General features: G+C 39.5%; 2 long non-coding RNA genes across 2 annotated transcripts; one reads left to right on the forward strand and one right to left on the reverse strand.

Moving 5' to 3' along the window:
* Positions 1-951: 951 nt before the first annotated feature.
* On the reverse strand, positions 952-5,799 carry LOC138970716 (uncharacterized). Its single transcript, XR_011457055.1, has 5 exons — positions 5,515-5,799; positions 5,070-5,231; positions 4,563-4,700; positions 2,842-2,999; positions 952-1,546 (listed from the first exon to the last, which is right to left on the reverse strand). It is a non-coding gene; the product is annotated as an uncharacterized lncRNA (long non-coding RNA).
* Positions 5,800-5,801: 2 nt separating this feature from the next.
* LOC138970717 (uncharacterized) lies at positions 5,802-8,490 on the forward strand. The gene is made up of 3 exons (XR_011457056.1): positions 5,802-5,958; positions 6,570-6,662; positions 7,303-8,490. It is a non-coding gene; the product is annotated as an uncharacterized lncRNA (long non-coding RNA).
* Positions 8,491-25,295: the final 16,805 nt, after the last annotated feature.

Raw genomic sequence — 25,295 nt, forward strand, 5'->3', positions numbered from 1 at the left:
TAACGTAAAAATAACCAAAATAAAACCAAAAAGAAACGTTTTATTAACGTTTATTTAACGTTTTTTTAACGTTTTTTGCTAACATAAAAATAACCAAAATAAAACGTTTTATTAACGTTTATTTAACGTTTTTTTAACGTTTGCATGCAAACATAAAATTAACCAAAACAAAACCAAAATCAAACGTTCTCATGCAAACGTTAAATTAACGTTCACATGCAAACGTTAAATTAACGTTCACATGCAAACGTTAAATTAACGTTCACATGCAAACGTTAAATTAACGTTAACATGCAAACATTAAATTTACGTTCTCCTGAAAACATTAAAATAACATTTGCAAATACAAATTTGAATTAATGCACAGAAAATTCAAGATCACAAATTTTATTTAAAATTTAAATTGTTGAGGTCTTTACCAATTCAATAAGTGAATACTAATTTGATAACAGTAACACTTTTAAAATGTTGAACAATGCATATTAAATTCCTTCAATTGCTAAAACATGAAAATGTGAACTAAAAAAATATTACAACACATTTTTCAGTCTCAGTAAAATACCACAGCATAGTATTATCAATCGGGCAGACAAAAATTATGTGTGGACTTAATCTCATTGAAGCAACGCTACATTGACTAGTTTGAACTTGATAAAAAAAATCATCAGAAGGCGATAACAGGATCAGCAATTAAGAATTTCAATCACAATGCGTTGGTATGGGTTCATCTAGGTAAATACCATAGGGCTGTGCAAACTCATTATCGACAGCGATCACTGTTAATGACAAAATCAGAGATGAAAACAATACAAAGTATTTGCACAATCAGTAATACAAGCAAGTCAGTAGCACAAAATATGAGAAACAAAGGGATGTAAGCGCTATTAATGCATACACGTGTGACAAGGATGTAAAGTCTCTTGTTCATTCCAAAGCGTGTTATTCTCACAGGTGCCAAGAAAATTGCTTCCACATAATCTCACTTACTCTTGTTGCACATGTCATATAGCAGAGCAATTACGTCCCTTTGTTTCTCAGATCTTAAAATAGCGCTCTGCTTCATTTCATTAAGATTCTTGCTATCACAAAAGATATTAACATATTTTGTGGAGTAGCTAGATGAAAAACAATCATCGATGAATAAAAATTAACAAGCAGCAAGACTGCATGTTTTCTGCACCACTTTGCCAAACATGTGTGTGCACAGTGAATATTTGTTTATGAACTGTTGGTGTTAGTCCTGAATGATGGCACCCATGTAAATAAGGCTTGATGCCGGGCTGCTTTGCAAACACAGCATTCAGAAGCTGTGGGTCAGCAAAGGTGTTGAATCTTGTTAGTGAGATGGCGCGCAATGATGTCCTGTAGCACTAGCAGCTGCCTGCACTCGCTCTTTGACGCTGGTCAAACTTCTGGTCGTAGGTGAAGTCCACCTCACAGAATATGATGATGGTAATGGTGAGGGAGTTCAACTTCTGTTTGAACTATGTGGCCAGGCCCAGCTCCCTGACTTTGAAGTGGTCATAATCTTATGCAGGATACCAACCTGGGATAGAGAAGGAAAAATGGTTCTTAGTCAATGGCTGGGATTACAAACTAAATCACACACACACACACACACACACACACACACACACACACACACACACAACAGACACATACACTAACAAAAACATACACTTACAAACACACATACACACACATTAGCAGTAACAAACACATACAATACATGTACTAAGAAACACACCCATGTATACACACATACACACATACACACAGACACACACACACACAGACGCGCATACACACACACACACAGGCGCAAGTCCACATATATGCAAAATCAAAAGTCTCAGCCCAATTTGTAACAAGAGAGAAAGAGAGAGAGAGAGTGTGTGTGTGTGTGTGTGTGTATGTTGCAAGCATTACACAACTGATATTGAAATTAAGCACCACAGGAAAAAACAAGTCGCGTAAGGCGAAAATACATTTAGTCAAGTAGCTGTCGAACTCACAGAATGAAACTGAACGCAACGCAACGCAGCAAGACCGTATACTCGTAGCATCGTCAGTCCACCGCTCACGGCAAAGGCAGTGAAATTGACAAGAAGAGCGGTTTAGTAGTTGCGCTGAGGAGGATAGCACGCTTTTCTTTACCTCTCTTCGTTTTAACTTTCTGAGCGTGTTTTTAATCCAAACATATCATATCTATATGTTTTTGGAATCAGGAACCGACAAGGAATAAGATGAAAGTGTTTTTAAATTGATTTCGAATTATATATTTAATTTTCAGAGCTTGTTTTTAATCCAAATATAACATATTTATATGTTTTTGGAATCAGCAAATGTTGGAGAATAAGATGAACGTAAATTTGGATCGTTTTATAAAAAAATTTCTTTTTTTTACAATTTTCAGTTTTTTAATGACCAAAGTCATTAATTAATTTTTAAGCCACCAAGCTGAAATGCAATATCGAAGTCCGGGCTTCGTCGAAGATTACTTGACCAAAATTTCAACCAATTTGGTTGAAAAATGAGGGCGTGACAGTGCCGCCTCAACTTTCACGAAAAGCCGGATATGACGTCATCAAAGACATTTATCAAAAAAATGAAAAAAACGTATGGGGATATCATTCCCAGGAACTCTCATGTCAAATTTCAGAAAGATCGGTCCAGTAGTTTAGTCTGAATCGCTCTACACACACACACACACACAGACAGACACACACACACGCACATACACCACGACCCTCGTCTCGATTCCCCCCTCTACGTTAAAACATTTAGTCAAAACTTGACTAAATGTAAAAAAGACGACACTGAGTTAAACAATTCACTTACTGGTCAACAGTGTGAACTTTCAGCACAGACAATGGAAACTTCGATGTTTTTCCCCCTTCTGATTGAATGACTTTGGTACAATCATCTGTCATCAATGAACTCATCATTCTTCCCACCAGTCCAGACACCTTCCCACCAATTGCAGACTTGTTTGTTATCTGAGCGAATAAAAGTCAATATAAATACATGTCATGTGCACAGGAATGAGAACAAGGATTCTCAGTTAGGCACACAAAAAAAATAGGTGTGGTTACGGTAACATAGCCAAAATAAAATAGGGTAGGAAGGTAGGCAATCACTTTTTTTTTTTTTACTTTTTTTTCTAACGTGTACAAATTAAACCTAGTTGACAGGGAAATAAGTGTGCGACTCGGGCGCTTTCGCTTTCATTGCGTTTTCTGCACTCGTTTATTTGGGTTTTTTGGGTTGTTTTTTGACAAATGTAATAAAAAGTTATAGGGTCGGCCCCCAAAAATAGGGTAGGTCGGGTTATTTTTTTTTTAGGCCTTATCACAAAAAAACAAGCACAGAATGACAACAGGTTTTCCTAAATGTTATTAAACTTAAAGACAGAAAAGTTCATCATACCAGTCCATCACTGAAACAGAAACGGTTGATATATGAATTTATATGAGTGTGTGTGTGTGGGTTGTGGGTCTGTTGCAAGCAATAATTATACATGTACCCAGGGCCTCACATCCATGAGAGGTAGCATAGGACAAATGTCCTGGCCAATGTAAAAGTGATAGGACATTTGTCCTGAACAAAAGCAAATCAATAGGACATTTTTTTCCCCTAACAAAACGTAAATATAATTAAACTTGACAAGTTTCTTGGCACGAGGGTAAAAGAACAAAAATACTTTTCTTGGCAAAAAGTGAGCAGCTTTGACTGCCACAGCTGCCCCCTTTTCTTGTTTTGTCAGCTGTCGGGTTTCAACTATCTCCTTGTCTCTCTGGAGAGATGACACTTGCACACTAACAGCATGGTCTTTGGTTTCCTGATGATCGGTAAGGGCCGATTTGCTAAAGTTCGAACAGCCAACGGTAAAAGTGTTGGACTTCCCTGTGTGCTGACATGAGGTGCAAAACATAAGTTTCCTCTCTGGGTCATGCGACACACACGGGAATGATGTCGCCCAGCTTGAGACGAAGTTACGCGTGGGGGTGAGGGAGGGGGTAGTGTCTTTCTTCGGCTCCGATGTTTGACTATCGCGATCGACATTCTCACCTGGGCGATCGGGCTCTAACTGCTCTGGGGCTGGAGGAAGCTCAGTTTCCGTGCTACTGACAAATGATGAGGGAAGGGACTTGAAGTGTAATTTCTTCTGTCCCTTTTCTGGGATCAGTTTTTGTTTAGGCGGCATATTTGTTATTTTCGGGGAAAGCGCGAAGGGAGGCAACTCTCAACTGGCTTCGAGCATTCCAAGTTGCGAGCCTTGGAAACTCTTTGGTACTAGAGGCACAAAGTGTCTAATTTTGTCTGCTGCACATTGCTTCGCAATACATCGATAAAATAGCATTCAAACCACTGTAAATTGAGAAGTACTGACGATGTCCGGATCAAATGATAGAATAATCGGACATTGACCACTTTGTGACAAAAACAATAGGACATTTGTCCTCCTGCATGAAAAATGTATAGGACATTTGAAAAAAATATCCTCATATGTCCGATGTCCGACGTGGATGTGAGGCCCTGATGTACCAAATTGTACTCACTGTTTTCAAAGCTGATAATTGTAAACCTTGATGGGTTGTCCCCTTCCAACTGCATGCTTTGGTACAGCCATTCTTCAGACTGTGGCCCCCTCCCATTGCCACCTCTCTCTCTCCGATTGTAGACAGGATTTTTTTCATCTGAAAGAAATAATGTCCAATTAATACGAATTTGCACAAAGGACTGGAAACAGAATTGAAAGTAATTCTGATTTAACCCACAAATTTACAAAAGCACATTGATAGATTATTTTCCCTAATATGTTCCAACAGACAGTTGAGTAATTACAGGTCACCAGAAAGGTCCACCACTGAAACAGGTACAGTTCAAATTGGAGTTTGTATGTGTATGTAATGTATACATGTGGAAAGGGGTGGGGTGGGATGGGGGATGCGTGTGTACATGTGTGTGTGTGTGTTTTGCAAGCATTACACAACTGATTATATAATAATTACACAACAAATTGTTCTGTCAGTTACATTGAAAACTCATTTAAAAAACCCACTTACTGTTTTCCAATGCAAACCTTCAGCTTGTTGAAGAATGGAAATTGGTTTTGCCTTTTCCCATCCAAATGCGATGAACGGCCATGCCATCAATCAGCTCACTTTTCTTTTGACCAGTTAAGGCACCTCCCCACCAAATGCAGACAGTTTTTTTGTGGTATAAATCTGAAAGAATAAAAGCTATTTATTATGCACAACAGAATCATAAAAGGATTCTTAGTTAAAATCACCATTTCAGGCAACAACAACAATAAAGAAAAACAGCAAACACCTAAACACACACACGGTGACACACACACAGTGACACACACACACACACACCTAAGAAACAAAGCAAACTTTTTAGTCTCATCAGTCATGTATTCCAAGAGATAAAAAATACATCTGATCTAGTCTCAATAATTAGCAAATCTATCTTCCAAGTTCCATAGGCAATACGAATACTCACTCAAAGTTTGTAAAAATCTTGAAACCAGTCCAGTTATGTCTTGCGCCTTCGGTCTTAGTATTGGACTGTCCAGTCTGGTTCTGTTGGTGTATCATAGTGCTCTTGCAAAGTTCTGCCAGTGCCAGTTCCCAATCTTCCTCATCAGCAGACAGCACAACTTGCCGTTACGTCCTTTGATAACTAGAAACGAAAATTCTGAGTGACCTCCCTTGATCGCCAAGGGACATTACTCTCAGTCTCAAACTTTTCACTGTGGAACTGAAATCGAAATTAAAAAAAGTTTCTGTAACAGTTTTTAACACGCTAGCAACTTCAAAGTCAGTGTGACTGCTGATACATGTATAAGATAACATGCTACACTTCAGCATATCAGGAATACACACTACAGATCTTGTGACGCTGAGGCGAATGGCAAATGGAACTTTCAGCACTGAAGAAATTCAGGTAATGTTGTGATTCATAGTTCTCGATCCGTTGGCATTGTGATTGTTGACTTATTTTTCATACGAGTCACAAATATCAAAGCAATATCATGCATAACGATTGGAAAGGTGGATTTCTCTCTCTTTCTTTCCTGCCTTCTGTCTCTTTCTTTCTCTGTTTCAGTCTCTCTCTGTGTCTTTCTGTCTCTAGACTCTGTCTGTTACTCTCTCTCTCTCTCTCTCTCTCTCTCTCTCTCTCTCTCTCTCTCTCTCTCTCTCTCTCTCTCTCTCTCTCTCTCTCTTTCTCAATCTGAAAATTTCTCTCTCTCTCTCTCAATCTGATACTTTCCACACATGTGCACCCAGGGCACTTACTGTTCAATCTTACAGCTTCAGGTCAAATGCATTACTGTACAGTAAATAAGAGATCTCAGGAGAGGCATGGGGAGTAATTTTCGAAAATGATCTATTCAAAGACACTTAAAACAAGGTTTGATTGACAACTGCTCTCTCCCTCCCCCCCCCCCCCCCATTCCCACTCTCTATCTCTCTGTCTTCATTAACAACTAAAGATTTGAGTGTGTTTAGACTATTGTGATTAATGCAATTCACACATCAATGCTTTCATTGCAGGGTGGGAGGAATTACCATGAGGATGGAACAGAAAGCATTCACAGGGATGTAAACTACAAGGTACAACCCCGACATTCTGGCTGTTGAGGCCAAGTAAGTGTGTGTCACTGTGTGTGTCACTGTGTGTGTGTGTGTGTGTGTGTGTGTGTTTGCAGGTAAAATCCTTGTTTAACGCTAAGATGAATGTTCCAGCAGTCATATTATTATATAACAGAAAATCATATTTGAGAGAAGGCAGTGTTATTGTCAGGCCTCAGCATAGGGTCATTGATACATGTAATTCTTGGCTGGTCGGCCAATTTCGACATGTAGGAGGTCTTCTGACAGAACAATTTGTTGTAGCTGGGACATCTTTACCTATACATATTTTTAGTCAAGGTCCAACTGACATTCCATTGTCTTAGTCTGGGGAACATTTTTGGGAAGGTGTTCTGTGTGTGTGTAGGTGGGGTGGGGGTGGATGGGTGGGTAGGGCTGTTGTCCGTGCCAGGCAGCATTGACATAGAGCATTTCATTCAAACACAGAATGATGCTATCAAAGTTAGCAAATTCACAGAAGTAAATTCAACAATATTGGCATTATGCAAAGACAATTTAAACCTTATTTACCTTCAGTTCTATGTTCAGCAAAGAACACCAACAAAGAAGACATAATTATAGTGTTTACACTGAAGTTCTCAAATAACACTGAATTCTTTATGTTTTAAGATTGTTGCATTCTTTGTCTTTGCAGGTGTCATAGCATGTGGAGCAGATCTTCAAAGTCGCCTATTGCAGACATGTCATCGTCTGCACTGGTTGTATCAACAACTTTTTCCATGGCTACTGCTGCAGATTTAACAAATATATCGTCTGCTGCAAATTCAACAACTTCTTTGTCTGTTGCTGCTGCAAACTTAACAACTTCTGTGTCTGCTCCTGCTTAAAATTCAACAATTCTTGTTGACTGGTGCTGCTGCAAAGTGAATGACTTCTTTGTTTGCTGCTGCAGATTTAACAAGTATATCGTCTGCTGCAAATTCAACAACTTTTTTGTCTGCTGCTGCTCCTGCTGCAAACTTAACAACTTCTGTGTCTGCTCCTGCTTAAAATTCAACAATTCTTGTTGTCTGGAGCTGCTGCAAAGTGAATGAGTTCTTTGTGTGCTGCTGCAGATTTAACAAATATATCTTCTGCTGTAAATTCAACAACTTCTTTGTCTGCTGCAGATACTACACATTCAACAACTTCTGTGTCTGCTCCTGCTTCAAATTCAACAATTCTTTGTATCTGCTGCTGCAAAGTGAGCGACTTCTTCCTCTGCTGGTGGTGTTGCAAATAACCTCATATTTCCTTGTCTCTTGTGGCATCATTTTGGATGTATAATATATATATCTGCAAAGAACTTTTTAAACCCAAAAGATGGAATAGAATTGGTAAATTTCTAGGTACAGAACCTAAAAGTGTGGTATATATATATATATCCAAACTCACTTCTAGAAACTTTAGAACTGATTCAACTTTTGACATTTTTATCATGGTTTTATTTTTTATTTTTTATATTGTGGAAATATCAAGGAATGATGAATGAATGTTTACAACATATTGTCAAAACATGTTTCTAATGGTTTTATTTATTTTTCTTGTTTTGTTTTATGTTAGCATGTACAGTCTTTGGCTCAAAATATGAGACCTGGCCAGTACCATCCTTGCAATGAGACAGAGATAAAAAATCAAAAAAATCAACAGCCTGCATGCTCTCCGGATTAAGTAATACAACAAGATCATATAGCGTTAGCTGCAAAGTTAACTGTTCTCACCAAAAACCTTTTTCAAACTTTGATTTGACTTTACATGTTGGTGTTTGCTTGTCTTTTTTTAACATGGTTTTAGCTACATATATAACACTACAACAACAGCAGACAGAAAAGACTATGGGAAATGCATCTTCAAATAAGAAAAAAATTTAAAAAGCAAAATAAAAAATTAAAAAAAATTATTTTCCTTATGATTCGTTTGATTATGTTTTTTGGGGGGTTCTTTTTAATGTTTGCACTCAACGTGAAAAATACGTTCAAACAGCCATTGTATTATACTTTTATTTTGGTCAAATTGATATTAGCGGTAAACGTTAAATTAACGTTAATTTAACGTTATATTATGGTTTTATTTTGGTTGAATTAACGTTAAATGTTAACGTTAATTTAACGTTTATCTTGATGAGCAAACTAACCTAAATCTAACGTTAATTTAAGGTTAGCCATAAAACATGAAATAAACGTTAGCCATAAAACATAAAACTAACGTTAATTTAACGTTACATTATGGTAATTTTTTTTATTTTTTTTTTTTTTACAAATACATTTTTTTGAAACGTTTGTTTTTGATATAATATGTCAATTTTATTTTTTTTTAATTTTTATTTAAAAAAAAAAAAAAAAAAATTCAATTTTTTTTTTTTTTGCTTGTTATTGTTAATGTCAATGTTACCACCACAACAATAACAACATTTTTTTTTTTTTTTTTTTTTTTTGCTTTTGCTTTGATTTTGAACGGTTATGTGTCAACGTTTATTTAACGTTTTTTTTAACGTTTCAGTGCAAACCGTTTTTTTTGTGTTTTCGGGCAAACGTTAAATTAACGTTTGAAATTGGTTTGATTTTGAACGGTTATGTGCCAACGTTAATTTAACGTTATTTTAACGTTTCAATGCAAACCGTTTTATATTGGTTTTCAGGCAAACGTTAAATTAACGTTTAAAAATGGTTTGATATTGAACGGTTATGTGTAAACGTTTATTTAACGTTATTTTAACGTTTCAATGCAAACCGTTTTATATTGGTTTTCAGGCAAACGTTAAATTAACGTTTAAAAATGGTTTGATATTGAACGTTTTTTTTTTTTTTTTTTTTTTTTTTTTTTTTTTTAACCTCAGTTGCATGCAGGTTTGCTACTACAATTATTTTTTGCCTTTTTATTATATCTTTTTGTGGCTTGGAGCAAACCTTCTTCATAGGTCTTTTCTTTTCAAATGTGTACAATTTTTAAATCAATGAACCTTATCAGTAAACTAATATGTTCAAATAAATAAATAAATAAAAATAATCATAACATAAATTTATTCCTAATGTTCAGCTCAGTTTCCAGTACACCAAATCTTTTTTAACACTCAACTTATACCAGGCCCCTGAGGGTTAAGTCCCTTTGAAAAATAAATAATATTTCAAGGGGTGTCCCATATCTAAATTTACTTATACACATTTTTCCAATCAAGATTAAATGGGTAAGATACTTAAACATTTCATGTGTCAAACCATTCTTATCTCGCACATAAATCAACACATCTGTTGCTTGTAGAATAATTGCTATGTTATATCGATTGTAGAACAATGTTTCAACATGCTTCCACAAATGGTGAATTTTACTGCAATAGAAAAAGAAATGTTCAATGTAATCAACTTGTTCAATACAGTATGGACATTTATCATTATTTGCGAGTCCCATTTTTAAGAGGAGAATATTGGTTGGGTATATATTGTGTAATATCTTCCACTGTAATTCTTTTAGTCTGGTTTCTGTTGTTGTTTCTTTTGCATTAAGCCAAACTTTTTCTTCAATACTAATACCAAGTTTGTTCAGCCAAAATCGAACACAGCAGGGTGGACTATATTTCATATCTGTCATAAAATTTCGAAAATCTCTAGCTTTTAACATCACTTTATCATTAAAATACAATTTCGAGAATTCTTCAGTGACAGCATATACATGATATTGAACGGTTATGTGTAAACGTTTATTTAACGTTATTTTAACGTTTCAATGCAAACCGTTTTATATTGGTTTTCAGGCAAACGTTAAATTAACGTTTAAAAAAGGTTTGCCATGAAAACGGTTTGCTTGCTAACGTTAATTTAACGTTAATTTAACGTTTGCTTTAGAACCGTTTTTCTGCTAACGTTAATTTAACGTTAATTTAACGTTTAATGCTAACCGTAAACCAAAATCTAACCATGCAAACGTTAAATTAACGTTAAATTAACGTTAGCATGCTATCAGGGTACTTTGTTTGGATCGATGTTATCATCAGCTTTTCGTCTGCTTTCAAACGGATGTTGTGACCTTCAACCGGATGTGACGCAACTAATCGGGAAACTCCGTTTAGCCACTAAAAATAGCGCTTCTTTGCTCGATCCCAAAGATGGATCACGAAACGCGTCGTTCCTAACTTCTGTCCCACTCTTAGCTGAGAGCTCTTAAGGTGTTACGAGTGTGTTCGGGTTGCGGTTCCTGCTCATGTTTATACTCACTGAGTTACTTCCCTTGGATCTGGATCTGGATCTGGATCTGGATAACCCGCCTGGGTTGGTGGTTTGCGGGTGCGAATGCGTATACACACGGTTCAGTGTGCTTTCGCGAAAGGGTGTGTCATATGCACGGCTAGAACTAAGATACTTCTTGATTTCAGTAAATAGTTTCATTACATGTCAACTAGTTCGTTTTTAAATGATTTTTTAGAGATCGCCAAGTGGTATTGTGTGAATAACATCATTCGATCGATTGTACGCACGGCGCCGTGCTTCTAGTAGCTCAGTCCATTCCTTCTTTCCGGTGTGGAAACAGACGTGTTTCTGGCGAAAGAATCGGCGTTTTCAACTCGCCATATCTTCATATTCATTCGGACTAGAACAACGAAATATAAAATTCTTGTAAAAAAAATCCCGAGCCTTGCGACTCTGGTAGTCATTTTCTTACGCGAAGCGGCCTTTGGTAGGTACGACAGTTTTAGTCCCAAGTATATCTAAAACGCACGTGGACGAGTTTTCAATGGCGTATTTGAAGTCTGTGAATGTTGTGATTACAAATGTTTGTTTGTTTGTTTGTTTATTTGTTGCTTAACGTCCAGCCGACTACGCAGAGCCATATCAGGACGAGGAAGGGGGGGATGAAGGGGGCCACTTGTCAAGCGATTCCTGTTTACAAATGCACTAACCCATTACTTGTGTCCCAGCAGGCTTTAGTAAAACTAAATTAATACCTACTGGAAGATTACCAGTTTCCAGTATGTTAAAATAGGCTTAACCTATCTACTGCTGGACTTACATCAGAACACTAACAGATTAAACTATACATGAATCGCGAGACAAGCGGCAAGAGAAGAGATTTTTGGAAAAAATACAGGTGAATGAGCAAGAAGGCAGAAAAAAGAAAAGAATTCATGAAGAAAAAGAGAGCATGACAGGAAAGAGGAACCAAAAATCTACCAAACAGCAAACTAGAAAGCTCCTGCGGTTCCAAAAACAGGAGGGGCCTTTAATTTCATAACCGCAGTGCCCCACTGCGGGAGTGATTACAAATCATTTCGGGGCACCCCTCAGTCTATACGTACAGACAAACAAATTGCATGGAACGAAAGTTGAGAGGCTGGACTGTAAGTTGTTGTTTTGACTTCTACAAATCTCGCAGGTCTTTTATGCAAAACAGACTCAAAATTGCATTGTTCACGCAAGTGTAGATGACGAGACTATCGAAGGAATGGAATACACTTGCCTACAGATATAATAGACAGACACTGTCTATTTATATCTATGACTTACCCTAGCCCATATGTTAGAATAAAGAACATACTTTGCTCTTTTGAATGATGTATGATTTGGCACTGTACACAGGATTTTAGACATGCCCCCGAAGTGATTTTTCCATAAACCCGTCAAAAAGCTCACTCTGTTTTGGCCGTAAAAAGCGCCCAAATGAAGTCAATTTCTAACCTGTGTCGTGTGTTCGAAGGAGTACATCTCAGCGATGCCATTGCCTTGCAACCTCAAAGAAATATATTTTAATAACCCGCTAAATGAACGGGTTTTTTAGTGTGAAATAGTCTAAAAGCCGGAGATTTGCTTCGTTTCTTTGCTGCGACACAAAACCAAAACCAACTATATATAGATCTGCGGTGACATTATGAGTTCGTTTTCGACATTGCAGTGAAGTTGCGTGGATCTTCGACGATTCCCGTTCGGTTTAATGTGGATAGAGCTTTGATTGAATGTAACTGCTTTGAAAAGTTACAACATGAGTCCTTGGGATCGATGTTTTTCAGTAAACTTCTTCGTATCCTTGACTTTACTTTTGACTTGAACAGATCCAGATCGGCTGGGGCTGTTGATTGCCTACACAGATCTATATGAAGTTGACTCGACACGGCGAACCGCCGAATCCGTGCCCTCTCGTCGGTCCTACCCCCAAATCCCTTACCAGCCTCAGACCCCACCTCACCATTCTAACCTCACTGGCGTACTATGTGTGATTATCCCTCCCTCATGAAAGAGAAAGTGGAGAAAGGGGAAAAATGAAGATTTTTTCTTACTACACAACAGGGATTGTTGACATGTACATTGTCAAGAGGTCAAAACAAATTTTAAAAGCTGTTGGACACTGCACTTGTGTTGCTCTAATCAAGGCGAGTCTGGAACAATAGGTCCACCCCACCAAAAAGTCAACATGGAATTAGTTATGATTTTTTTTGCCTTTTTGCTTGGGTACGGCCAAGTCAAAAAGGTGAATAGTCATAACAAGTTCAGTTTGGGGTCTTTTTCAAATCTGTTTGCTGCATCTTTTCTGTAACCATTCTGGCTATGCACTGACAGTAAAAAAAGTGAAGAAGGGAAAAATGAAGATTTTGGGTGTTGTTTTTTTTTGGGACAAATTTTTCTAAGTCCAAAAAAGATTAGAAATATTCATAACAAATTCAGTTTTGGGTCTTTTTCAAATCTGTTTGATGCATCTTTTCTGTGACCATTGTGGCTATGCACTGACACACAAATAAGTGGAGAAAAGGGAGAAATGAAGATTTTTTTCTCACTGGACACTGCACAACAGTCAGGGATTAGGGTTACATGTTTACATGTACATTGTCAAGAGGTCAAAACAAATTTTAAAAGCTGTTGAACACTGCACTAGTGTTGCTCTAATCAAGGCGAGTCTGGAACAATAGGTCCACCCCACCAAAAAGTGAACATGGAATTAGTTATGATTTTTTTTTAGCCTTTTGGCTTGGGTACGGCCAAGTGAACAAGGTAGGAAAGGTTAGAAATAGTCATAACAAGTTCACTTTTGGGTCTTTTTCAAATCTGTTTGCTGCATCTTTTCTGTGACCATTGTGGCTATGCACTGACACTCAAAAAGGTGGAGAAAGGGGAAAAATGAAGATTTTTTTCTTACTATACAACAGTCAGGGATAGTCAGGGATTGTTGACATGTACATTGTCAAGAGGTCAAAACAAATTTTAAAAGCTGTTGGACACTGCACTAGTGTTGCTCTAATCAAGGCGAATCTGGAACAGTAGGTCCACCCCACCAAAAAGTCAACATGGAATTAGTTATGATTTTTTTTGCCTTTTTGCTTGGGTACGGCCAAGTCAAAAAGGTGAGAGGGGTTACAAATAGTCATAACAAGTTCAGTTTGGGGTCTTTTTCAAATCTGGTTGATGCATCTTGTCTGTGACCATTGTGGCTATGCACTCAAAGTCAAAAAAGTGCAGAAAGGTGACAAATGAAGATTTTTCCTTCTTTCAAGACAATGTGTGATTTGGCACATTTTGCCTCAGTCTTTATCAAGAGCCTGTCTAACCCACTTTGAAGCTGTTGGAGACTGCAGTAGTGTTCCTTACATCAAGGCGAGTGCACAATGGTGCATTTCGAACCCCCCCCCCCCCTAATGTTCACTTTAATATCAATCAATCAATAGATATTCAGTCACAGTTTAACTAACTCATTCACCCTCATCACTCACTCATCCATCCATCACAACAACACTGTTTGATGCACAAACTGACTGCCTTCCGCACTGGGAAGCCGCTTCGCTTCGCAATAACAACAACAACACTGAAAACTCGCCGGGAAATACCCCCACCACACGTGTCACACGTGTGCTAGTTTCTTCCGACTAATATCAATTTTGGAGAAAAAAAAGGACAAAACTGGATGAAAAATTCTACGGCCCCAGCAATCTCATTACTCTGAAAGGGGAACCGGAAGTGGCTGGTCCTCAGGTTTCGAAGTTGACCGATATTCCCACTAAAGTGACCTAGATCCAAAGCCAGCCATCCATTAGAATGTAGGTCCGTGCTCCCGCAGTCCAATGCCGCGAATTGTTGTTACAGCCCCTGACTTTTTTATGTACGGAATCCGGTAGTCTTTTTGTTGTTGTTAAATAATTATATTGCCAAACGTTTGAATTATGACATTTTGGGATAATTGAAAAAGTTTCAATACACATTGGCTGAGCACCTGTGTGCTCAAAGGAAATGTCGCTTGTTTTTATCAAAACTAATTTTTAATGGTCATTCGTGCAAACCGTCACACAAACATGCGTGCCTCTGTGCCTCTGTGAGTATGCGTGTGGCTGCTTTCATAGTCAGGGTGCAAGCGTTTTAATCATTTACCCCACACCAAAAGCCCCCCCCCCACACACACACACCCCGATACCTGTCAAATTCCCTCAGAATGCATGAACAATTCCGTTACCTCAGATCATCACCAGGAAAAATTCCTCCGCATCCAAAATATCAGGACTTTAGAAATCAGATACCGACTTTATGTAATGCGCTTCAAAATCATATTCGCAAAGAGAGAGAGAAAGAGAGAGAGAGAGAGCTGGACACGAAGAAGGGAAGCTACAATCGCCCCAGGCCATATATACTATTTGTTTCCTGAGCCTGGACCATTGAGACGGTTACCTCATAGATCTGTTCATTCTTCAGTTTGTCGGTGTCAAAAGTCCACACAACCGTTCTTTGTCCCGTTCCCGTACCAACCAAGGGCTGCTGCCACAACAATGGAACGCTGCGCAAACGGCCGTTCATGAGATCGAGTGACTGCTGTAACAGCAAAACTAGTGTGAAACATTAGTAATCAATTTATCCACTTGACTATATTCACAACAGGGACCTATCACTCTGCTTTGCATGTTTTTATGCCTACGGATTTTCAAATACTCTGCAACACATGTAACCCAAATTCAACATGTGCCCGTACAATAGGGCCTACCGCTGCTTTTATGAAAACATTGCTTCGGCCATGTTGATTTTAGCGACAAGGTGGCCGCGTTTGAGTTTGAGCGAATTAATGTCCTCCTTGGTGGCGTGAAGGAGGGCTAGTTTGCTGTCAAAGCCCTCTTTAGAAAGTTCCTCCGCCACCGTGCTGGGGAGCTGCGCAGACCATTTGTCGAACCGAAAAGGATCTCCGCTGGATTCCATTCTAAGAGCTTGTGAAGAGCGCTGCTGCGACGCGGGCGCAGGTAAAAAGCCAAGTGAGCGGCCCACTGCTGGTCAGTCAAACATGCCTGACATCAGCTCACAATTTAAGACACAAATGCACCATAAAAGCATGCAGACCGAGGGGTTGTGGCTGGTGGGTACCACCAGCCACAGGCACAGTAAAAAGAGAGTTTAAATTATATTTATACTAAATAACACTTTAATCAACCAATTTTCTTGTTGGAATTGTAAATCGCTTTGAGCTGTAAATCATGACTTGCGTTATAGAAAAGTGTTTTCTTTTCTATTTTTCATTGTTAGGTGGATTTCAGCGTTTTAGTACAAGCAGTGGCGAGCAAAGACTCACTCAATTTGTGTGTGCGCTTGAAAGCGCGCGCGTGTTTGTGTGTGTCAATGTGTGTGTGTGTGTCTGTGTGTGAGAGTAAGTGTGTGTGTGTGTGTGTGTGTGTGTGTGTGTGTGATCAAAAGTTGACGAGGGAGGGGGGGTGGTTGGTGGGTTGGGATTGCGCCGGGGCACTAAGGACACTAATTGTTTGTAGTGCGATTCAGGCAAAACTACGGGACAGATGTTTATGTAACCTTGCAAACAAGTGTTCTGACCCCCACCCCTTCACCCGCATTCAAACACTTGGGTCAGTGCTCTTCCAACTGACCTGCTAGGCTCACAAATGATTTGTATCTTCACCTTTTTTCAGCCAAGATATAGGGTGGGGCGGGAAACATTTTTGAGTAAGAAAAAAGGAAACGCTTTAAAAAAAAAAATTGTTAAAGGTATTGTGAACAGTGAACTTACCTGTATTCAAATGTGGTTTAATTTGTGATGACATTTTGTGTTATAACGTTTTTACCACTAAATTAAAACAGTCTGGTTTTCTTCGCGTTTTCGATGTACACTCTTGACATATAAATACTGACACTCCTCTCACAAACTGTTTGATCCACCCTGGTGTGTGTGTGTGTGTGTGTGTGTGTGTGTGTGTGTTTGTGATTAGTGGGGTGGGCGGGTGGTGGAGGGGGGTGGTGGGGGGGGAGGGGTTGGCAGGGGGTATCGGTGCACTAAAGGCACCAAGTGTTTGGGTGTTTGTGTTTGTATTGCGATTCAGAGAAAACTACTACACAGATTTTTATGAAACTCTGCACACTTCTCCCTACCACCTGACCCACTGGGCTCCCAAATGAACGTTTTCATCAATTTTTGTCAGTCAAGATATGGGGGTGGGGGTGGTGCGGGGATAATTGTGGAGTAAGCAATAAGGAAACACGTTATGGTTTTCAACGGTATATAGTGAAGTTAGCTGTGTTCAAATTTGTTTATGATCTGTCGAGCCAATTTTGTGTTACAGCGTTTTTGAGTGATAATTGTTGTGTACGCTCTCGCCAGTCCTGGATAATTTTCGGCATGCACATTGATAAGTACCGTATTATAATAAAGTGATACTCTCCATTATTTTAACTACACAAAGTAATGTTTTATTGATCTTTTCTAAAGATAAAAATGTCAGTTACGATGACGTTACGAATTACAGTGTTTTCTGTAAGGTCATATGTGTCCACCCGGTACCCCCCAAAACTGACAAAACTCTTATAAAAAAAAAATGAATAAGAAAACAACGTTTTTTGTCTGTCTGCAGTTGTGGACATATAGCTTAGAGAAACATGTGCTCAAAATGTGTAATGGATTTCACGTGCGATTTTTTTTCTTGGGTTGAGGAGAGGGGGTGGGGTGGGTGGGGTGGGTGTATGCCCCTTGATCAGTCTCGGGCGCTCTGCGACCTCGATTTACACTATTGAATTCTAAAAACACCCCCCTTACAAACTAACTGATCTACCCTGGTGTATATATATATATAATATATAGAGAATGGTTTGCTTCTTAGCTGGATTACCATGGGTTGACAACTCTCGCCATCAGTACCACCTGACCACTGATGAGACACGATAGTGTCGAAACACGTGTCTGGTCTAGGTACAAATACAATGGTCCTCCTCAGGACTAGATTACCTTGCGATACGTCCCCCACAAAGGGACTTTGCTCTGTAAATCTCGGTCCCCCTTGAGGAGGGTCTGATGCTCCCAATAGGCTGTCTGTGAAGGGATACTTATTTCTTTCTCTATCTCTGCTAAGAGATTTTAACAAATCTCGGAAGAAAGTCTCTGCTGACTTTCAATTGTTTCTTTCACAATTTCTGATGTTTTATATATATATGTGTGTGTGTGTGTGTGTGTGTGTGTGTGTGTGTGGTGTGCGATTCATAGAAATTTACTGGACAGATCTTCATGAAACTTTGCACACAAATGTTCCGACCCCCAACCCTTCACCCTGATTCAAACTCATGTATCACAAGTCCAGCGCTCTACCAACTGACCTACAGCGCTCCCAAATTATTTCTTTTTATCATTTTTGTCAGTCAAGATAATGGGGGTGGGGTTGGTACGGGAATAATTGTGAAGCAGACAATAAGGCAACAACTTATTTTGTTTACAGGTATTGTATATGTATACAGTGAACTTAGCTGTGTTCAAGTTTAGTTATGTTTCTGTCGAGCGAATTTTTTTTAAATACGTTTTTACTACTAAAGGAGTGATGATAATTTAATGTGTACACCCTCGAGAAACCTCGATCATTTTCTGAAAATGCACGTTGATAAGTACCGTTTTATGATAAAGTTATACTCTCCATTCATTTATATACACAAACTAATGTTTCATTTATCATTTGTAGAGCTAAATATGTCAGTTGGGATCATGTTAAGAATCGCAGTGTTTTTCGCAAAATCGTACTTGACAACCCCCAGTAAAAAAATTCTAAAAAAAAAGTTAATACGTCAACCTCTTTTTTTCTTTGCACAGATGTGTCCATATTGCTTAGAGGAACCTGTGCACAAAATGTGTAATGTTTCTTTCACGCGATTTGAACACACAATAACCCCTTAAGAATCGCAGTGTTTTTCGCAAAATCGTACTTGACAACCCCCGGTAAAAAAATTCTACAAAAAAATTAATACGTCGATCACCTTTTTTCTTTGCACAGATGTGTCCATATTGCTTAGAGGAACCTGTGTACAAAATGTGTAATGTTTCTTTCACGCGAATTTTTTTTAAATACGTTTTTACTACTAAAGGAGTGATAATTTTATGTGTACGCCCTCGATAAACCTCGATCATTTTCTGAAAATGCACGTTGATAAGTACCGTTTTATGATAAAGTTATACTCTCCATTCATTTATATACACAAACTAATGTCTCATTTATTATTTGTAGAGCTAAATATGTCAGTTGGGATCATGTTAAAAATCGCAGTGTTTTTCGCAAAATCGTACTTGACGACCCCCAGTAAAAAAATTCTAAAAAAAAAGTTAATACGTCAACCTCTTTTTTTCTTTGCACAGATGTGTCCATATTGCTTAGAGGAACCTGTGCACAAAATGTGTAATGTTTCTTTCACGCGATTTGAACACACAAGTAACCCCTTAAGAATCGCAGTGTTTTTCGCAAAATCGTACTTGACAACCCCCGGTAAAAAAATTCTAAAAAAAAAATGAATACGTCGACCACCTTTTTTCTTTGCACAGATGTGTCCATATTGCTTAGAGGAACCTGTGCACAAAATGTGTAATGTTTCTTTCACGCGAATTTTTTTTAAATACGTTTTTACTACTAAAGGAGTGATAATTTTATGTGTACGCCCTCGATAAACCTCGATCATTTTCTGAAAATGCACGTTGATAAGTACCGTTTTATGATAAAGTTATACTCTCCATTCATTTATATACACAAACTAATGTCTCATTTATTATTTGTAGAGCTAAATATGTCAGTTGAGATCATGTGAAAAATCGCAGTGTTTTTCGCAAAATCGTACTTGACAACCCCCAGTAAAAAAATTCTAAAAAAAAAGTTAATACGTCGACCCCCTTTTTTCTTTGCACAGATGTGTCCATATTGCTTAAAGGAACCTGTGCACAAAATGTGTAATGTTTCTTTCACGCGATTTGAACACACAAGTAACCCCTTAAGGCCCTCCTAGGAACGCCTAAGAGCGCTTTTATGAAACCGGCCCCTGAACGACTCTCGCGCATGTTCTCAAAAGCGTGGTGACCCCTTGCACATCCGGTCTTACAGACCTGTACATTTGCTTTTGGAATGTCAAGGACGACAAAAAGTAGAGCCAGCTATGATGTATTTCGTGCACCCTTATTTATCCACTATTTTATGTGTTATAAGAGTGCAATAGTTACATCATGGATTTGACAAGAGTACAATGGAAATACAAGAAATATACCTAGAGTACATTTACAGAGACAAAGAAAGGAGGTCATGGGATATGTGTGTGTATGTGTGTGTGTGTTTGTGGGTGTATGTGTGCGTGTGTGTTTGTGGATGTATGCGTGTGTGTGTGCGTGTGCGTGTGTGTGTGTATGTATGTGTGTGTCGCCAGGTTGAAAAGTAGGCTAATCCTCAAATAAAACGATCTAGTTTTCTTGTTTGTTTCTTATGGCCAGTTTAGTTTTTTCCGTCGACGGTTAATTTCAATAGTAGTGTACTTTTGCACAAACGGAGACTTACATATACCGAGCAACAAAAGAAACGCGAATTTTCGATTTTTTTATTTAAAAAAATGCAGTTAATCTAAGAGTGAGAATTTTTGGGATATAGATGCCATGTGCAGTCATGTGTAACAAAGCTGTTGTATGAATATTTTACCATTGTGGCTGTCTCAACGCACGGGACAAGCAGTTTCCACGAGATACACATGATGCGCGCTTACAGCACGTGCAAGCAGAGTAGGAGAAACCTGATGTGTGAGATGTGTTCACTGATGCATTAACAATACAAAAGAGACCATGGCACGCTTTCTGTCAGTCTCACTTTTGACAGAGCCAAGATGCCAAGATTGACACCAGAACAATGCGAGAGGGCAGTGGGTCGACTATCGGCTGGTGATGACCCAGAAGCGGTAGCAGCTGCTTTCACTGCACATCTGCCAACAGTATATCGCCTTCAGCAACGTTTTGTCAACGCTGGAAGCACTGCTGATACACAGCGAAGTGGAAGACCTCGTGTTACCAGACTAAGGCAAGATCGCCAGATCCTGCATCAGCATTTGAGAAACCGATTCCATACAGCCAATGAAACAGCCAGGAACACAGTCGGGAACCACCCATCAGTGGCCAGACAGTACGCCGAAGACTTGCTGAGCGAGACCTCTAAAACTGCCGTCCAGCTAGAGGACCAGTCCTTACTCAAAGCGCGCCATGGTGCGCCAGCAGTGGCCCCAGGATCACATCCACTGGAACTGGAGACAATGGCGAAACATTGTGTTCACCGATAAGAGCCGTTACTGCATTAGTCATGTTGATGGGCGTGCCAGAGTGTGGCAAAGAAGAGGTGAACGCTATGCTGATGACTGCGTCATGGAACACAAAGCCCAGGGTGGACCAAACGTCATGGTTTGGGGTGGAATCGGCTTCAACCAAACCCTGTGACCTGTGTTTTTCAACAATCTTGGTCCTGGTCGGGGAAACAGCATCACAGCACAGCGCTATATGGATCAGATCCTTCAGCCTCATGTTGTGCCCTTTTTCCAGGCCCACAGAAACTGTGTTCTGCAGCAAGATAACGCTCGACCGCACACAGCCAGGGTCTCCCAGGCCTTCCTTAAACACCATAACATCGACATCATGGCCTGGCCCGCCCTCAGCCCAGATCTGAATCCCATTGAACATTTCTGGGACCCACTTCAACGAGAGCTCAACCAGATTCACCCAGGACCAAGAACTACCGCAGAACTGCGTCACGCCCTTATCCAAGCCTGGGGCAACATCCCGAGAGACGCCATCAACCGATTCATCAACTCCATGAGGCGCCGCTGCCAGGCCGTCATCAACGTCAATGGGGGTAAAAAAAACATACTTGACCATCTGTCGAGGCTTCCTTTGCCCGTGGCATCGACAGACTATGACACAGCCAAGAACATTGTTTGAAGAACATTCGACCGTTATTTTAATTCGTTTTAATGTACCGTTCATGAGAAATGAAATATTGAAATTGTGATTACACGTTTTTCTGGAGAAAATTCGCGTTTCTTTTGTTGCTCGGTATATATTATAAAATGAGAAAGGAACACAAGTGAATTGATTATCTCTGTCCGACACACACACAAACGCGCACACACACAAACAAAACACACAAACACACACACACTTTCTCTCTCTCTCTCTCTCTCTCTCTCTCTCTCTCTCTCTCTCTCTCTCTCTCTCTCTCTCTTTAGTTTAATATTACTTTGCATACATGTGTCTGTGTGTGTGCATGCGTGTGTGTGAATACATGATCAATGGCAAAAGTGGAAAGCACTTTTGACAGGTACGATAGTTGAAAAGTCAAAAACCGTGTGTCTCTCCCTCTCCCCCCCCCTCTCTCTCTCTCTCTCTCTCTCTCTCTCTCTCTCTCTCTCTCTCTCTGAGGGCCCCAAAGGGGGGGGGGGGGGTATCATCACGATCACGGGAAGGGAAATTTTAGCTTTCACGATCACAGTTACCTTGATTTTTTCACGGATCACGGGCAAAATGTACTTTGAAAATAAAATGCTTTGCAATAATGCCAATCACGATCACGAAAACAAATGACGATCACGATCACGAGACTTGATTTTTTTGTCATCACGGATCACGGGCAAAGTCCCATCACGATCACAGAAATGGAAATTTCGGCAATCACGGTCACAGAAAGGTAAAAAAACGCCAATCACGATATCACGATTTTAAACCCTTTGGGGCCCTCCTTATCATAGCAGGTTACCAAAGCAGTCCCGGACTAAAAATAGAAAATAGACTACGGGACTGTTTGACAGCTGTTCAAGGGCACTTACGTACTACAAATTCGATTTTCAATACACCTCTCAAAACCTTTGGAATGAAATTCAAATGAATAAAATACACGAATTACGAGTTCAAAATTAAAAAAAAAAAATTGAAAATATGATTGCGAGTTGAGCGATTCGAACCCGTGAGCAACGGTTTAGTGGGCGAGCGCTCTACCAATAAGCCAAGTAGTGTTGATTTCAAGTGTAACCGACATAATGTTGTAGTCCGGCTCCGAACTACATCGACCAATCGCCGAAAAGCGCTGACGTCATTGCATGAAAGGATTTCCCCCACCAGAAGTCGCAACGGTTTTGGATATATTAAAGACTAGAGGAATACCCGGCTTCGCCCGGGGGATCGCGAGACAGAGTAGCGGTTCGCCGGCTTAAAGCACGTGTTGAAAATTTTTCATCCACCAGTTTGTGCCCGGGGTCTACCTGAATATGCCCACCAAATTTGATGCAGAATAGTTACGATATCACAAACAGAACTCTACAAACCACAGGTGTTGCCTTGCGAGCTATAAAGAGCTATAAATAGCTCACAACGTCTAAGGCGAACACCGCTGCAGAGTCTGATGTGAAGGGCGACGGTAGTCTCCCTGTCACACCCGCCCCCGTTTGAATGAACCAAACCATGGACCCGCCAAGCTTAGGTCCCTCCCAGATTCGTGGAATGGGAACAGCACGAAAATGATTCAGTGGCCATAATGCCATTCCTGATCATATCATGTCGAGTCCCATCCCTGTCGACGACGCCGAATGTAACCGAGTGCCCAAACACCACAATCACCTTTGGAGGCGAAGTCCACTCATACAGGATTGAGAAATGTAGAGCTTATCTCTAAGCCCTTTTAAAATTGTTATGGCTTCTCTAATGAAGGCCAGAACATACAGACACACAAAAGCCGCCAGACCACATCACAAACAGAACTCTACAATCCACAGGTGTTGCCCCCCCACCCACACACACACACACACACAGAGAAGCCGTATATATATATATATATATATATATATATATATATATATATACCGAGAGGCATAAATTCCGCAAACGGAACTTTAAAAAATCGCAAAAAATCAACTCAGTGGTGAATGTTTTCAATGTTTGAATATTTTATTTATTGGCCATTTTAGTGTTTATAAACCTTCGCTTAATTGATTTTGAATAGAACATCATGAAATGACAATTTTTCAAAAAAATGGACTGAGTCCAAGCGCAATGATTTCGGAAAACGTTCAGTGTTCATCACGTTCAATGCTTTGGCCAGCTTTAAGCATCCCAATAGCTTGCTGTCTCTCTCCTTCATCAAGTCGTGGCATGATTGCGATATCTTGATACAGCCAAACAGCCAGTTGCATTTTATAGGGCCATACACTATCTTTTTTACGTTATTGTCTCCCGTTCAGCCCATTGTCTTTATTAGCACAGTGAGCTGTGGCTGGATCAGCAATACTGCAAAGCGCACGCTGACAGCGTGAAACATTTGCTCCAACACTCAAGATGTCAACTACAAATTACAAGTTCAATCTGATTTTCGTTTGAGAGCAAAATCGTTCAATGCACTATTTGCAGAATTTATGCCTTTCAGTATATATATATATATATATTTATCCTACATACGTGAGAGAGACACCCGTGAGATAATAATCGTTCAAATCACACGTGTGTATATCATGTAAATGAGGTCATGTCAAGCAAGTCTGGCAGGGACCTGTTTTTCCACTGCGTATGATGCCAAAGTCACCGAGACAAACGTCATTATAGAAACACAATTTGCGCTCGCTAATTACCCTCGATGAATCTTTAGAACTAACACGTCACGCCACACTTTCAGAGTGACGTTTCTTTGCTTTGACGTAATAGATTGCACGAGGCTTTAGAAGAGATCGAGGTTCCAAAACAAGCGTCTTCAATTTAGCTGCCTCGAATGCAGGACATTTTCAGTAAAATACACATAAGTACAGTATGTAGGATAAACAGAATACTACATGGCTTGCTGTGTCGTACCAGATTTACACTTGTTGCTTTTTCAAATAGTGAACAGCTCGCTTTCGCTCGCAGTTCAATATTTAAAAAAACAACTCGTGTAAATCTGGTACGACACAGCAAGCCATGTAGTATTCTCTATAATTATATACATACATACGCACACACACACACACACACACACACACACACACACACGCACAAACACACACACACACCCGCACAAATACACAAACACACACACCCACACACGCACACACACACACACACACACACACACATTCACGTACGCACACATATACACGCACAAACACACACACACACACACACACACACACACACACACACACACCATCATCATCATCATCAATGTGTGTGTGTGTGAGGAAAGAAAGAACCAAGACGGCAGAGAACGCGAGAGAGCGCGAAAGAAAGAATGCACGCGAAAGAAAATGACGTAATATTAATCGTAAATACACAGTACTTGTCCTAACCATAGTAATGAAGTCAGCACCAAGTTGACGAACATTTGATTTGATAAAGAACTAACCTGAAGTAGTTGCTTCTGTGTTTTATATTTGTTTTGATGAGGAACAAAACGTACGCTATTCATTTTAG

This window comes from Littorina saxatilis, linkage group LG7 (assembly GCF_037325665.1).
Source record: "Littorina saxatilis isolate snail1 linkage group LG7, US_GU_Lsax_2.0, whole genome shotgun sequence".
Taxonomy (NCBI): domain Eukaryota; kingdom Metazoa; phylum Mollusca; class Gastropoda; order Littorinimorpha; family Littorinidae; genus Littorina; species Littorina saxatilis.